At 30.0% G+C, this 14,522-nt stretch overlaps 1 non-coding gene across 1 annotated transcript; it reads right to left on the minus strand.

Annotated features, from left to right (window-relative positions):
- Positions 1–7,362: 7,362 nt before the first annotated feature.
- On the minus strand, positions 7,363–7,524 carry LOC124937211. Its single transcript, XR_007099318.1, has one exon. It is a non-coding gene; the product is annotated as a U1 spliceosomal RNA (small nuclear RNA).
- Between the last annotated feature and the right edge of the window lie 6,998 nt (positions 7,525–14,522).

Genomic DNA, 14,522 nt, shown 5'->3' on the forward strand with positions numbered 1-14,522 from the left:
AGCAAGTCACAGATTACGAAAAACATTAAGTTAGAGAGATAAACTTCTATATTCCAAAACCGGTGTGTCTAAAACCGGAAGCTTTCTATATTGTGTTGTGTTGAGTTGTTGTATTACATCAAAGAGTGAGTTTTGGTGTAACCGGCGAGTAGCGAAGTTGGGCTCGATCGGAGGTATTGTGATAACTATAAAAGTTAGTGGAGATCCTTCTCATAATCTGAGAAGAAGGGGTGACGTAGGAGAGTTTGCTCCGAACATCCATAAAAATCCTTGTCTCGTGTTCTTTCGCTGCTTTCATCACTTACCTTACCTAACCTCAAACTAATCATACGCCTTAAACTAGTCACTCATATCCATAAAACTAACTCCTCCTAAAACATCATCTAAAGTCGCAAACGTTGCTTCAACCTGAAACAGACATTTCCGCCCTTGAACCCGGTTCAAGAGTCTGTGACAGTTTGTGCAGTGCTGAGAACGGTTTTAGTCTCTAACCAGACTATCACCAAAGTGTGTTGTGTGTTGTAAGAGGCTATCCTTTCTAAAACCGGAAACACCCCGGTCCTCCAAGGGCGTCCCCGATCCTAACAGACACCCTACTAGCCGTCTTTACTATACAATGTCCTCAAATCTCCTAACTTAAATATAGAATCCAAAAATAGAAATAAAAATAGTTTCCAAATATTCAATCAAGTTCTCGAACATGAACATGTTCGGGATAACCCTAACTACAGGATGATCATGTTCGGAAACTTACATTCCCTTAGTGTTGGACTTGAATGTAGTTGAAGGAAGTTGATTCTCTTAAAAAGTAAAAGTAAAGTGATCTTAGGGTTTGAGTTACTCAACATTGGTGTTCGTCATTGAAGGCTTACCATTTTTGAACTTCCTAGAGAAGATACTCAAAAGAAAGAAGAAATCGCCGAAATTCGAAGTCGCGGAGGATGGAAGAAGAAATTTAAAGTCACGAAAGAAGAAAGTCAAAAACGTGGAAGAAGGAAGAAGAGAAAAATCGAAGAGGAAAATCGAAAATGGAGAGACTAAGGAAGAGAGACTAAGAAAAAGAGGGACTAAAAATAAATTAAAAACTAATTATTATTTATTTAATTTTTTCAGTCAACTATGATATTTTTATCCACCATGGCTGCCAGGTGGGGCGTCGTTGGGGATTCACTGCCCCAACGCCGCTCTCCCTATCATTTTTCATATATATATTCGCCCCTATGTATATATATTTAAAAGAAATTATAGAAGCGAATCCGACGTGGCATGTCACATGTATAGTATGGAGAAAAAAATTATTTTGTATAATTTAGTTGCCTCTTTTCAATCCCAAACACTAATCCTCAAATTATTTATCTCTCTCAACTATCTCCTACAAAAATCTTCTACCAACCCAAAACCCTAGCTCATAGTATGTTTTCAGATCTAGTTATACAAAATCTTTAATTTTTTTATTTGTATGATAACGAACTTATTGATGTTTAATTTTAGGAACCATCAAAGAAAACATTGCATTAAATAAAACATTGAACAAATCGTCCGTTGAGCCTGAAAGGTATCGATTTCTTTTCCAGAAACCTATTTTCAAGATTACATTTAGAGAAGTTGATGCAAGTCCGGTAACGCTGTAATAGAATCTGATGTGGGAATCCCTCTCGTGTGAACTAGACTACATTAACTTCTCGAGAAGAAACTTGATGATGTAGGAGATTTTGTTGGGAGCTGGTGAAAATGTTCACACAAATGTTGGGATTTAGTGTAAATGTTTGGGGAGTTTTTGGTTGGAGTTGGTGAGAATGTGCATATTCGGGAGAAAATGTCTCGAAAATGTGCAATATCGAAACATAAACGTCCTGAAATGTGAAAGTTCTAGAGAAAACGTCTTGAAAATCTGAAACTTTAGGGAAAGCGTCCCATAAATGTGAAAATTCGGGAGATAACTTCCCGAAAATGTGAAAATTTGGGACAAAACATCCTGAAAGTATCAATTTTTGGGACGTTTTATAAAATTCGGGAGAAAACGTCCCGAATATGTGTAAATTCGGGACAAAACGTCTTGAAAGAAAGTGTCAATTTTTAGGACATTTTGGAAATTTCGAGATAAAACATCCCGAAAATGTGAAAATTTGGGAGAAAAACGTCCCGAAAATGGACACTTTCGAGACGTTTATGTCTCGAAAATGAACACTTTCAAGATGTTTTGTCCTGAAAATGAAAGTTTTTGGGACGATTTTGTCCCAAATATTGTTTAAATTGACATATTTATTCAATTACAAATATTTTCAGTTCAAAATGACGAATTTGAAATGACCTTTCGTAGTCAAATTCTATATGTTATAATGACATTTTCCTCCGAAAAAGAAGTTCAGGATTCCTACACATCAAATGGGCACTCAACTAGATTCGGCATCAGCAAGTTAGGGACCAAAAATATATGTGGTAAGCATAAATACTTAAGGATTGGTTGTGCCAAGAGTTGTATGAAAGAATTGAGGGCAAAAACTATGTTTCAACCTAGACCTACAACTAAGACAAACGGTAAAGCTAAGATTAATGTAATTGTTCATAATGAAGGAGAATATGTGATATCAAGTGTATGTCTTGAGCACAACTATACATTAAGCTCTAAGAAGATAAAACATAGTAGATCCTACAATGTAATAGACGGAAATGTAAAGAGGAGATTGAATACAAACGATGAAGCTAGAATAATTGTTGCCAAAACATATTAATCCCTTATAGTGGAAGCTAGAGGGTATGATAACATGTCTTTCGTTGAGAGAACATGTAAAAAATATATATTAAAAGCACGAAGATTAAGGTTAAGGAGTGGGGATGTTGAAGCACTCAATAATTATTTCTTAAGAATGCAAACCAGGAACTCTATTTTTTCTACTTGATTGATTTGGACGAGAAATCCCGAATTAGAAACATATTTTGGGTAGATGGTAGGTACAAGACTACCTATGAGTATTTCTCTAATTTTATCACTTTCGATATAACATTTTTGACAAATTGCTATGATATGACATTTGCTCTATTTATCTGGGTCAATCTATTTTACTTGGATGTGGCTTATTATCCAGTGAAGATTCACAGTCTTTCACTTGGTTATTCACAACTTGGTTGGAATGTATGCTTGATGGACTTCAAAATATCATCATCACAGATCAATGTCGATCCATGACAATTGCAATTGAGAATGTATTTCCTCAAGCTCATCATCGTTTTTGTTTGTGTCATATCATAAAGAAACTTCCTACAAAATTTGGAAGTCATGCTGAACACAAACTAATAAAGAAAAGGCTGAAAAACATTGTATACAACTCCATTACTATTGAACAATGCGAAGACGATTGGATGAGACTATTAAATGATTATTAATTGGAAAATAATGATTGTTTGTATTCTTTGTTTTTGGAAATAACTAAATTGATACATGTTTATGTAAAAGGGCAGTTTTGGGTAGAGATGTCCACCTCTCAAAGGAGTGAAAGTGTGAACGCCTTCTTTGATGATTATGTGCATTCCAAAACATCCCTCAGAAATAATTCATCGAGCAATATGATAGGGCTCTGTTGAGGAATATTGAGAAATAAAGGAGGCTAGATTTTCAATCAATTAATTCTATCATACCAATGGTCAGTGGTTATGCCTTTGAAAGGAAATTCCAAAGGTTCTAAACTCAACAAATATTTAGGTTGGTCCTAGAACAAGTTAGAGGGATGTTGTTCCGCGACATCTCAGTATTAGAAGAGGAAAGGACAACTTAAATATTTCAAGTTGAGGAACACATTTTGGGGGTTAATATAGAAAATTTAAAAGATTTTTTTACAAAGTGCACTATACTAAACTAGACTGCAATGTTAAATGTCAATGTCAAATGTTTGAATTTAGAGGTATTTTTCGTAGGCATTTCATGGATGTGTTGAAAAAATTCAGGGTGAATGAGGTATCAATGTATTATATTAAGGACTAGTGGTGTAAATATATTAAGCGTTGATATCAAACTTTCACCAACATTTACAATTCAGATATGTCTGGAGAAGAAAAAATATTACAACAATCTAACCCCATCAATGTAAGAGATTCAACACTTTGGAGCAAAATTTAAAGAAAAATGTTCTTATTTGCTCAACGGCATGAAAGCCTTTAATGAATATTTTTTGTCTATGGATGATAACCATGAGGACAAAGGCACATAAGCATCTCCAGACAAAGACACATAAACATCTTCATCAACATGAATTTTGATACACTCTCTTGTGAAAGTAAGGGCTCAAAGTCGACCTCCAACTAAGAGAAAACAATCTTTCATTGAGAAAATTACGAGAAAGTCGTCATTGAGATCATGAAAGAAAGTTTGACTAACGGTATTATTCTTTGTCTTAATTATTTATCATGTTATTAAAGTTTTGTAACTGTTTTTTGTTTTAGCTTACTACAACTTCCATTGAAACTCCAACATCAGCTCTATAACATCCAAATTTGAGTATGTTCGATACTTATTCACATTTTTCTTGTCATTCTAACTTTTGCAGGTAGGGTTGACAATAGACGTGAATGCCTACTACCCCACCATTGACGGAACAGAAGAATAATTATGTTAATTTTGTAACTTTTAACATGTTGTAACTTAATTATTAACATAGTTAATTATGTAAAAAAATTGGACTTTTTGGGACTTTTTGTCCCGAAAATATAAAAATTAAGAACATCTTGTCCCAAAAATGTAAAAATTTGGAAAGTTTTGTCCTGAAATGTGAAAATTCAGGACTTTTGTCCTTCAAATATGAAAATTCGAGAATTTTTGTCCCAAAAATAAGAAAATTCGAGAATTTTGTCCCAAAAATAAAAAAAATTCGGGACATTTTGTCCCGAAAATATTTTTTCAAACCAAAACTATGAATAAAGATTATATCAAAATGTTGTAAACAAAAAATATAAGGCACAATATATTAGAACATAACCATAAAATGTTCAAAAGACATTAAACTTCAAAAATATTAATAAAAAAACATTAAAATTCAGTCATTATTCTTCATTTTCTTGCTTCCATCTGAGATTTTTGGTTTATCCATTCTCCTTTCAATCATTTTTGCAATCAAAGAACCCGCCACATAGTCTATCAAGCTATTCTGAATCAAAAGAACATCTTTTATTTATGAAATCAGTACAAACAACAAAATATCCATTAATAGTCAAATAGGTAACATATATATAAATGTATAGTAATTCAAATTATGCATAAAGAATCAAAAGGTCTACCAATGAAATAAAATATCTTCGTAGTCATCTCTTGGACAACCAGGATAGTTGTATGGTTGATTGTTCGCATATCCTCTAGGAGAATATGCATTTCATTATAGGAGGTGAGATTTTCGGTGGCATTAGTGCTCAAAGCCTCCATTGAGCTTGTAGACTTATTATTTTGGATATTATTGTTTTAAGTTCCAACTTCACCATTTCCATCTTAGTTTCTTAGATTATTAGTCCTCACTATCAGAGGTTAAGTCGTAATAAGGGGTTTTCTCACCGGTTAACATCAACCGAAGAGGAGTGACTGTGCTAGGAGTGATTGAAAGGAAATGATTAAGTGTAGAATGAGTAGAAACCATTAAGAAGATTTGAAGAGATTTTTTGAAGTGCTTGAAGAAATATATATATATATATATATATATATTATTTTTTTGTAGGGAATGATTTGATAAGAAATGTGAATGAAAGTTACAGAGATGGTTTGCCGAAATTATGGTGAAATAAGAATCGAGGCAACTGAATTTACAAAGGTGGTTGGCCAAAATTATGATAAGAAATATGAATGAATTTTTTAAGAGTGATCAATGGCGTGAGAGAGACGAAAAGTTACCGATCGAGAGAAAACGTTCCGAAAATGAAACATTCTTGAACTTTCAAGAAAAATCGTCCCAAAAGATTTCATTTTCGGGAGAAGACATCCCAAAAAATGAATCTTTCGAGAACTTTTGGGGGAAAAAACATCCCAAAAATGAAACTTTCGAGAAAAAACGTCCTAAAGATTTTATTTTCGGGAGAAAACGTCCTGAAAATCCAACTTTCAAAAACTTTCAGGATTTTTTCGGAGAATAACACTTAGTTTTTAAGTTCAAATACACTTAAATTTCAATATACATTCCATCAAATGTTGATCTATAAAATTATTTACAGTGTTACAATTGTGTACAATTGTTTATAATAACGGTCATCTACACATTATCTTCCTCTTCTTGTAAAATTTAATGATATTTTTCTCCAAGCCGTAGAAACTCCATGTTTTTAGATGACATCAGGATTGTTGCACTGAATTTTATTCTTAAGGTATCGAGCATTGACTTGGCCTTTAAAAAAATAAGTGTTATAAGTTATTAAAAAGATTTCTAAAATAATCAAAATGTTAAATCTGTAACTTACATTTTTTTGGTAAAACCAGAATACCACTTTGCTTCATTTCCTCTATAGGTCCGAACATGTCGCATACAATAAATTCCGCAATCGGTTATATTTTTGGTGTCTTACCAAGGGAATGCCAAACCCCTGAACGTGAATTGTGTTATTAAAGTGGTGAACCCTAAGTCAACAGTTCTCAATGGGGATTAGAGTTTAGGGAGAGGGAGAGTCATGGAGGTTGCTTTAGAGAGTTTATGGTATAGGGAGTGGGAGGGAGAAGGGGGGAGTTGTGTTGACGTTGAACGAAATTTAGGATTTTTAGAGTTGGAAAGTTTAGGGTTTTTAGGATTGGAGAGTCTTGACAATATGAGCAGCAAGAAGTTTTTGGAACACCCTTTTGAGGTTTATATATTAGATTTTAGCGCGTGTACATATTAAGCCGTAAGGTGAATTATAATGCTCATCACGTAATATGTATAATTCACATCACACATAATATTATTCATGGGACAAGACAAGTTAAAATAGTTTATTAGCGTTGGTCATACCCATTATATGATCATTAAAAAGTTATGAATATGAATCTCTCAAAATATTTATATTGTACACATTTGTCTCAATCCAAAAAAGATATACTTAATATTTCACTCATTTTAATAAAAAAATATTTTTTTAAAAAAATTAACTTATTTTTTATTTATAAACTAAATTATAACTTTATTATTTATTCAATAACATTAATATGATAACAATATTTTGTCCACAGTTTTCAATTAAAATCTCCTAATACAAATAAAGAAAATAATCAAATAGCCTAAACACATTTTTGAACACAATAAAGTATTAATACATATTTTATTTTAGATCTAAAAGTAAATTAAATATAACTAATAATAGTAAATTAAATATTAACTATTATACAATCATAATTACTAAAATTACTTAAACTTGAATTGGAAAGGGGCCGCGCGAACGCAGGCCCCCACTGCCACAAATTATGACGTAGGATCATCCACAATGGGCTGACCTTAGGCGAGCGCAACAACAAAGTGCAATGAAGCCCGCTAACCTAAGCCATAGGTCTACTTGATCACCTATAGACTCCGTCCAGGTAAGTATTTTTTAAGTTGGCCCAGTACGTTTAATTTATACATCAATTCCCTTCTCACCTTGCTTCTTTCTTCCGACGTGGGATCATAGCTTTCTGTTAATTAATATATCATATTTCATATACAATTTATTTCAATCAAATAATAAATATAATGTCCATTATATTATATTTTATTGCATTTAACTAACTTTAAAATATGTTTGAAATTATTATTTTTATTTAATTATTCTTATTTAAAATTATTATTTATTTTTGTTTTAATATATACTTAAATATCTAAACTAATTTAAAATGTTATAAAATAATTAATTTGTGTTAAAATGCACAAATTTATTTTATATATTGTATATTCATTTATAAGAATCTCACCATCGTTGACACTCTCATTGGGGTCGAAAATGGTCACTACATGTTTAAAAAAATGAACATGGAACTTGGAGATGTCCAATATAAGAAGAGAACCAAACCTGATTTCCTTCACATCTTCCTTCTGTTCTTCAGTTTTGAATCTTGTTGAAAAGGTCATTCGGGGATGGCACTTGGAGATGTTCTTGTTTTAAATAATATTACTTTCTTTTTTGGGGTTTTAGGAGGATTTGGTATTTTTGATCGAGAGATGTAGTTGTAGTTGTAGCTGTAGAAGCGAGAAGAGATAATGATTCAACAGAGTTTTTGATGACTTCATCTTCCTCTTCCTTTCATATTGCTTCCCTATAACCTTACAAAACAAAATTTTCAGTATAAGAAGATAAATCAGTAATTTACAAATGAAATGAAACAAACAGGTGAAATACTAATGAAAATACTAGAAACACAATATTAATCAAAATACACTACCTCTTTGATTTATCGTCGGCATTGTTGTTTGATACAGGGATGACTTTGTTGATGTTGTTACATACCGCCAAGACGATTTCTTGGTTGTTGGATACTTCCACGAGCATGTCGCTGCTGTCGCTTAGTGCCATTTTCGAAAGAAATCTTTGTAGTAGAGAAGAATAGTACTAGAGTTTGAAAGTTGAAAGATGATCGCTGAGAGAGAAATGAATAGTGAGAGTGCAGTGGGAAAATTTTGTATTTATTCCTTCAGTGAGTGAAGTTAGATTCAGATTTATTTACTCCTATTAGCGTTGTAAATAGACATGAAGCAAGAATCACTAGATAGTGCTTGTTTCACTCTTATTAGCATTGTAAATAGAAATGAAGCAAGCATCACTAGGTAGCGCTTGTTTCACTCATATGAGTGATGTAAAATCATAGTGAAGAAAGTTTACTAGGTAGTGCTTGTAACACTCATACAAGCGCTAAAAATACCTAATGAAGCAATGTTCTCACTAGTTAGCGCTTTTTTCAGCCTTTTTAATTCTCCAGTAGGGTTTACATTGAAGGCATATTTTTTTAACTTGAACGCTTAAAGGTTTTTAAATTAATGTGTTAGTGGTTTTACATGAAATTTCTTAAAGACATATAAATTTTTAAAACGGAGTGAAGTGAAAAAAACTTCACGGAATAGCGTCTCGCTTCATTTAGTTTTACATTGCGCTTCTCATGAACCTGAAAATAAATCCGGGTTCTGGATACCTCTCTTTTCATTCCAATCCGCGACTTAATTTAATAATAAAATAATGAAGCTGCATTCTAATTGGTCTGAAACAAGGGAGGACTTATTCGGTAGCAGAAGAACTAGACTGATTAAAAAAAAGGGTAAAATCAGTTCTCAATATTTTAAATTTTATATACAAATATCCAACTCAATAAGTTGTACAAAGAGATTCACGACTCTACTTTCCAACTAACAAAACTGAATTTGTATAATGTTGTTGTAACCTTAGTCAAAATTCGAACTCTTATTTAAAACTTTCTAGCAAGAATTTAATATTCAACCAAATATTATAAGATGTGTAACAAAATATGAAAATAAAAAATAACCCTCAAGCAAATATATAAATAAGTTAGTAGTAAAGTAGGGATGGGATGGGACCAAAGTGTATATAGTGAGAAATAATTGCTAAAATAGGATGAAGTAACTGCTCATGTATTGTCCATTCTTAAAAGCTTTAGTTCTTTTAGTCTCCTCCACACTTGTGTTGCATCATAGGTTAAAAGCACAAGTGGAAAAGGAAAACAAAATGTTGAAAAAGGGTTGATCATATATGCCTAAAAACAATTTTAATTCATGCACATCAATTGTACCACTGCATGCATTTTGCAACATATAAGTTTTATCCTTGAAATATTTATTTATATTATTATTTGAAAAAAAACAAAGATAAAACTATTAATAATACAACAAAACAAGATAAACTCAATTGCAAATTTATGCTGGTAGCCTGGTAATTTGTGGGTTTTCATCATTCACAATATTTCAACACATAAGGTTATTTGAACAATTCAACAAGAAGCAAAAAAAAAATACAATTAGTAAAGATTTAATACCCTTTGAATCAAAACAAAATCATGACGCTCATAATCAAATACATAAACCAACCTCAAAATACAATGTTATTTTGACATTTGTATCTCAAGTTGATCTACAATTCATCAAAGAAACACATTCAGTTATGAGCCCATTCAAAATAAAAAATTTGACCCACAAAGTTAAACAAAATTATACTAATTATAATTTTAACAAAATCAAAAAATCTTTTATAATATATATAAAAAAATATTATTCTAATTGAGAGAAAAATATATTAATTGATTTATAATATATATATATTAATTAATTAATTAATTAATTAATTAATTAACTGATAATACTATCTTTTTGGAAAATTTAGGACCCATAAAATTGGGATTTATACAATTGAATAGGTTGGCTTACTGTGCCTCACCGGGCTTATACACATTCACACTATTTTTAACATTTTTTTAAGATAAAATACAATTTATTAATCATGTCATTTATGCGATATAAAACTCATAAATATTTTAAAAATAAACTTGAAAGAGATCTATCTTAAATAATTTATGTAAACAAAATGAATCAGGAAAAACTTATATAAAAAATCATCTAAATAAACGTCAAAAGATGATAACTCATAAGATCAATAGAGATAAAGTTTGATTTAAAGAATGATCATAACTATATGGACAATACTAGTTATATTCTAGAAAATTAACTAGGATAAAAAAAATATACTTGAAGCTTGTTTTTGTTATGAAGTAACATCACTAGCATATTGCGACTATACTTTTTCTAGCTCTTACTTATTTTTGAAAGAATAAAACTATTTGTATTAATCCATATATTTACAAAGTTCAACAATTTATAGTGAAAGTCTTAATAAAATATTTAAATTAGTTTTTAAGTTATAAAGAATAGAAATTAAATTACTAGAAGCAATAGAGAACCTTATAAATCACAAAAATTCTGAGTGTTAAAATAAACAATATTAAAACATGTTGCCCTTCATTTAACATTGAATCTCAATCGATTTATAAGAAAATAATATTAACTCTTGAGATCGATGTTTATCAAATAAAAAGAAATAAGGCTGAAATATACACGAAATTCATATTTTAGCATTTACTATAAAGTTAAAAAAAAAACTAAGTGTTGCTTGTACTAACTAATAAGTTCTTAATTCTTAGAGTAAACATATTTATATTAATATTTAACTTTAAATGTACCCCCAATAAGATTACTTTGAGGACCACACATACTATTAACTAGGTTAAATATATATTTTAATTAAAACCCATAAAATGGGACAAATATCACAATCAGTCTGACCCAAAATAAATTGCAATAAAATGAACTTTTGATTTAAAGCTTCTTTTAGTTAAATTATTTAATGTGTGTGGTTGAGATGTGAAGCACAAAGCTTTTACATCCCATTTGGACCACAGCAAAGGGGTGAATTTATTTTTCATGAATTTTTTACTTTCCCGTGTGACCTAGAACTAGATGACATTTTCCAATAAGATTCTTTACAGTAACTTTATACCAGATCGATTAATCATGAATTCAATTAGGGTAGATAGAAGTGTACATCATTGATTCTCATTCAAGGTATGTTTGTGGGTTTTTTTCTCTTTTACTTTCTTGTCACATTTAATTTGTTCTTCATTCATTCCTTTAATAATAACTATGGGACCATTTCTGAAACTTGAATGGTTTCAATTGATATTATCATGCATTCTTACTACATCTTAGGTCATTATTTATATATGTTAAAGTCAAATTTTAGCCGCACACAACATTAGTATCTCGTTTAAGGCTTATAAGAAAACCGCATAATCAAATGTATTTAAAGTATTATGGTGGGTTAAATAATTTTATGAGAAATAATAATTCTCTCTTCACAATTAATAAAGGAAGAACATCAATTAAATGACTCATGATTTACTTCAACCCGAATTATTTAATCAACTTGTCTTGTAACCTTATGCAATGTCGGCCCGAGGATTAGACTGCTCCAGTCTTAGGGTAGATGTGAAAAGAATTTGGATGCCCTAATTTTATTTTTAAAGTAGTTGTTAAAAAAAATAGTGAAATTTGAAACTATAACCAAATAAAAATAAAAAATGATATTTTTCATCATAAATCACTGTGATACACATTTTATGTCAATTCAATTAATAAATTTAACTAAATACCTAATATTTTTATTAAATAAGTTGTCATGGAGGATGAACTGCTCTAGTTTTTGGGCTTGTTGGGCTTATCTTAGGTCGGTCCTGACTTTATGTCTATAAGGGGATACTGGAAGTTTTTGGCTATTTCTTTTAATTTTGAAAGTATTCAAATCATTTTGTTAGTTCATATTTTTGTGGAGAGCTTTGATTGGTTGTTTCTATTTATTTATTTATTCTTATATATATTACAACATTATTGAAAGTAAAATAATCCTCTAATTATTAATATTAAACTTAAATGTATGAACCTAGTTCCTCAGAAGTTTTGTTTAGCTATATCTCAGGAGTGCAAGTCTCATTGCAACAAGTTTGTGAATTAATCATTTAAGATTCAAGACTATTTTCATACAAATTTTGACTTTGTAAATTAAAGTGTTTGTAATGTATAGCCTCATAAGTTGAATTTTGGAATGCAGTTGAAATTTGAAAAGTAGAAAATAATATTAATAATAAAAATAAGAACATTGAGAGGGAATTTGAAAAAAGGTAATTGATGCTTTGTCTTTCTGTAAAAGCTTAGGAAAAGCTTTGGACTTTGTTTTCTGAAATGAAAGAAAGAAAGGGACAACACTCATTGAGCTTTTGTATCCCATTTCTCATCCCATGCCATACCCTATGTAAGTGCTTTTGTGTAGGTACTTCACATGCAAAGATACACATATATGTATGGAATCTTCATAAAGAAATTGTAATAAATTAATTAGGTGTACAATTGTATTATCATTTTCTGCAATAGAAAATGACAACAAATGTCATTCCCAACTAGGTAAACCTTAATGAAGTTAAATAGTGACAAAAAGTTCATTCTGAATAGTTATAGAGAAAACTCATGTTTCAAAAATAATTACAAACAATAAAGCAACAAATCCCAAATTATTTGCGGATCTGGTTGGAAAAACAAAACAAGCTAATTATGTAAAAAAAATAGTTGTTTAATGTAGTTGTAACATTTGACATCCTCCAAATGTTTTGGATTTTTTTCAGAATTATTGAGCTCTCTCCATTTAAATAAAGTTTCATTGACAACTGGTATCACATTCGAACAGAGTGTTATTATGAACTAGGTTATTCCTAATAGTCCATATTGTCCAAATAATGATAAAAAAAAAGCATAAAATCTTCCATAAGGAGTTTGTAACACTATTCCTATGCAATATATGAAACCAATTCATGTATAGACCAAGGAGTTGAGAAGTAGAAACATCTAACAAATGGACATTATATATAGAATGAATGCATGAGTTAAAATTCTAGAGCGATCTCACATATTGGACAAGTGAAGAGATGAAGCTTTTGTAATTGTAATTAAGGGTGATTAGATGAGTTTAGAATGTAAAATTGGTTAGGTATGTAGTTATTTAAAACAATATATTTGTTAAGAAATTATTTCTTAAATTTATCTACATACTATATGAATTATAAATATTTTTCATTGTTTTCATATTTTTAGAATTAAATCAAAATATTTTTCTAATCTATTGTTATTTAAAAAATGCTAAAACTAAAAACTAAAAATAAGGCTAAAAAACAAGCTAAAAATGATTAAAAAATGATAAAATAAAATTAAAATAACAGGACAAAAGTTAGGAAAAAATAATTATAAAATCAAATATACTTTAAAGTCGCTAAAATATTTTATGGCCAAAACGATGTGAATTATTACGCTTTCATACGCCCCCGAATAAATCTTTTTATACGTAGCTAAAAATGTAATTTGATTTAATGGCATTTGGTTATTAACTAAATAAAAATGTCTTAATGTGTTGTGCTGTGTAACAACAAATAATTGTCAGTAACTTCTATTGATGTTACCTGAATTAGAATCCGTACTTGCAAGTTACAAATCAATAATTTTAGGATAAGATTGATTAAAATAACTAAATTGTATATTTATGCCTGTTTTTCAATTATATTATAACCTATGAATTCACAATATATATTATAGAAAAACATTTATATAAATAATTTGAATCATCCAAATCATTTTTACGTCATTGGTGAAAGTGGGAAACGAGAATTGTTTGGGAATTCTAATGTTAATATGGTATTTTGAAAAAGTGCAAATAAACATTTAAAAACATTCATTAACCTAATTTAAATTTTATTTATTACGTTTGTGATTATCGTCTATAAATCATAGTAATAACTCTAATCAAAGTTATTTACGGTTACAGAAGATTATAATTGTTTATAAATTGATCAAGGAAACGCAAAATAAATAAAATAAACTTTGTTGGAATTATTTAAGAATTTCACATTCTTAAAAACTTAGTAAATACTTTCAGCGGGCAAAGTGGAGGTAGGAAACCACTAGCTAGTAGCAAGACCTTCTTAAAGCTGTTTTTTCATATTCTCAAGACTTATG

The sequence above is a fragment of the Impatiens glandulifera genome, chromosome 4 (genome assembly GCF_907164915.1).
Source record: "Impatiens glandulifera chromosome 4, dImpGla2.1, whole genome shotgun sequence".
Taxonomy (NCBI): Eukaryota; Viridiplantae; Streptophyta; class Magnoliopsida; order Ericales; family Balsaminaceae; genus Impatiens; species Impatiens glandulifera.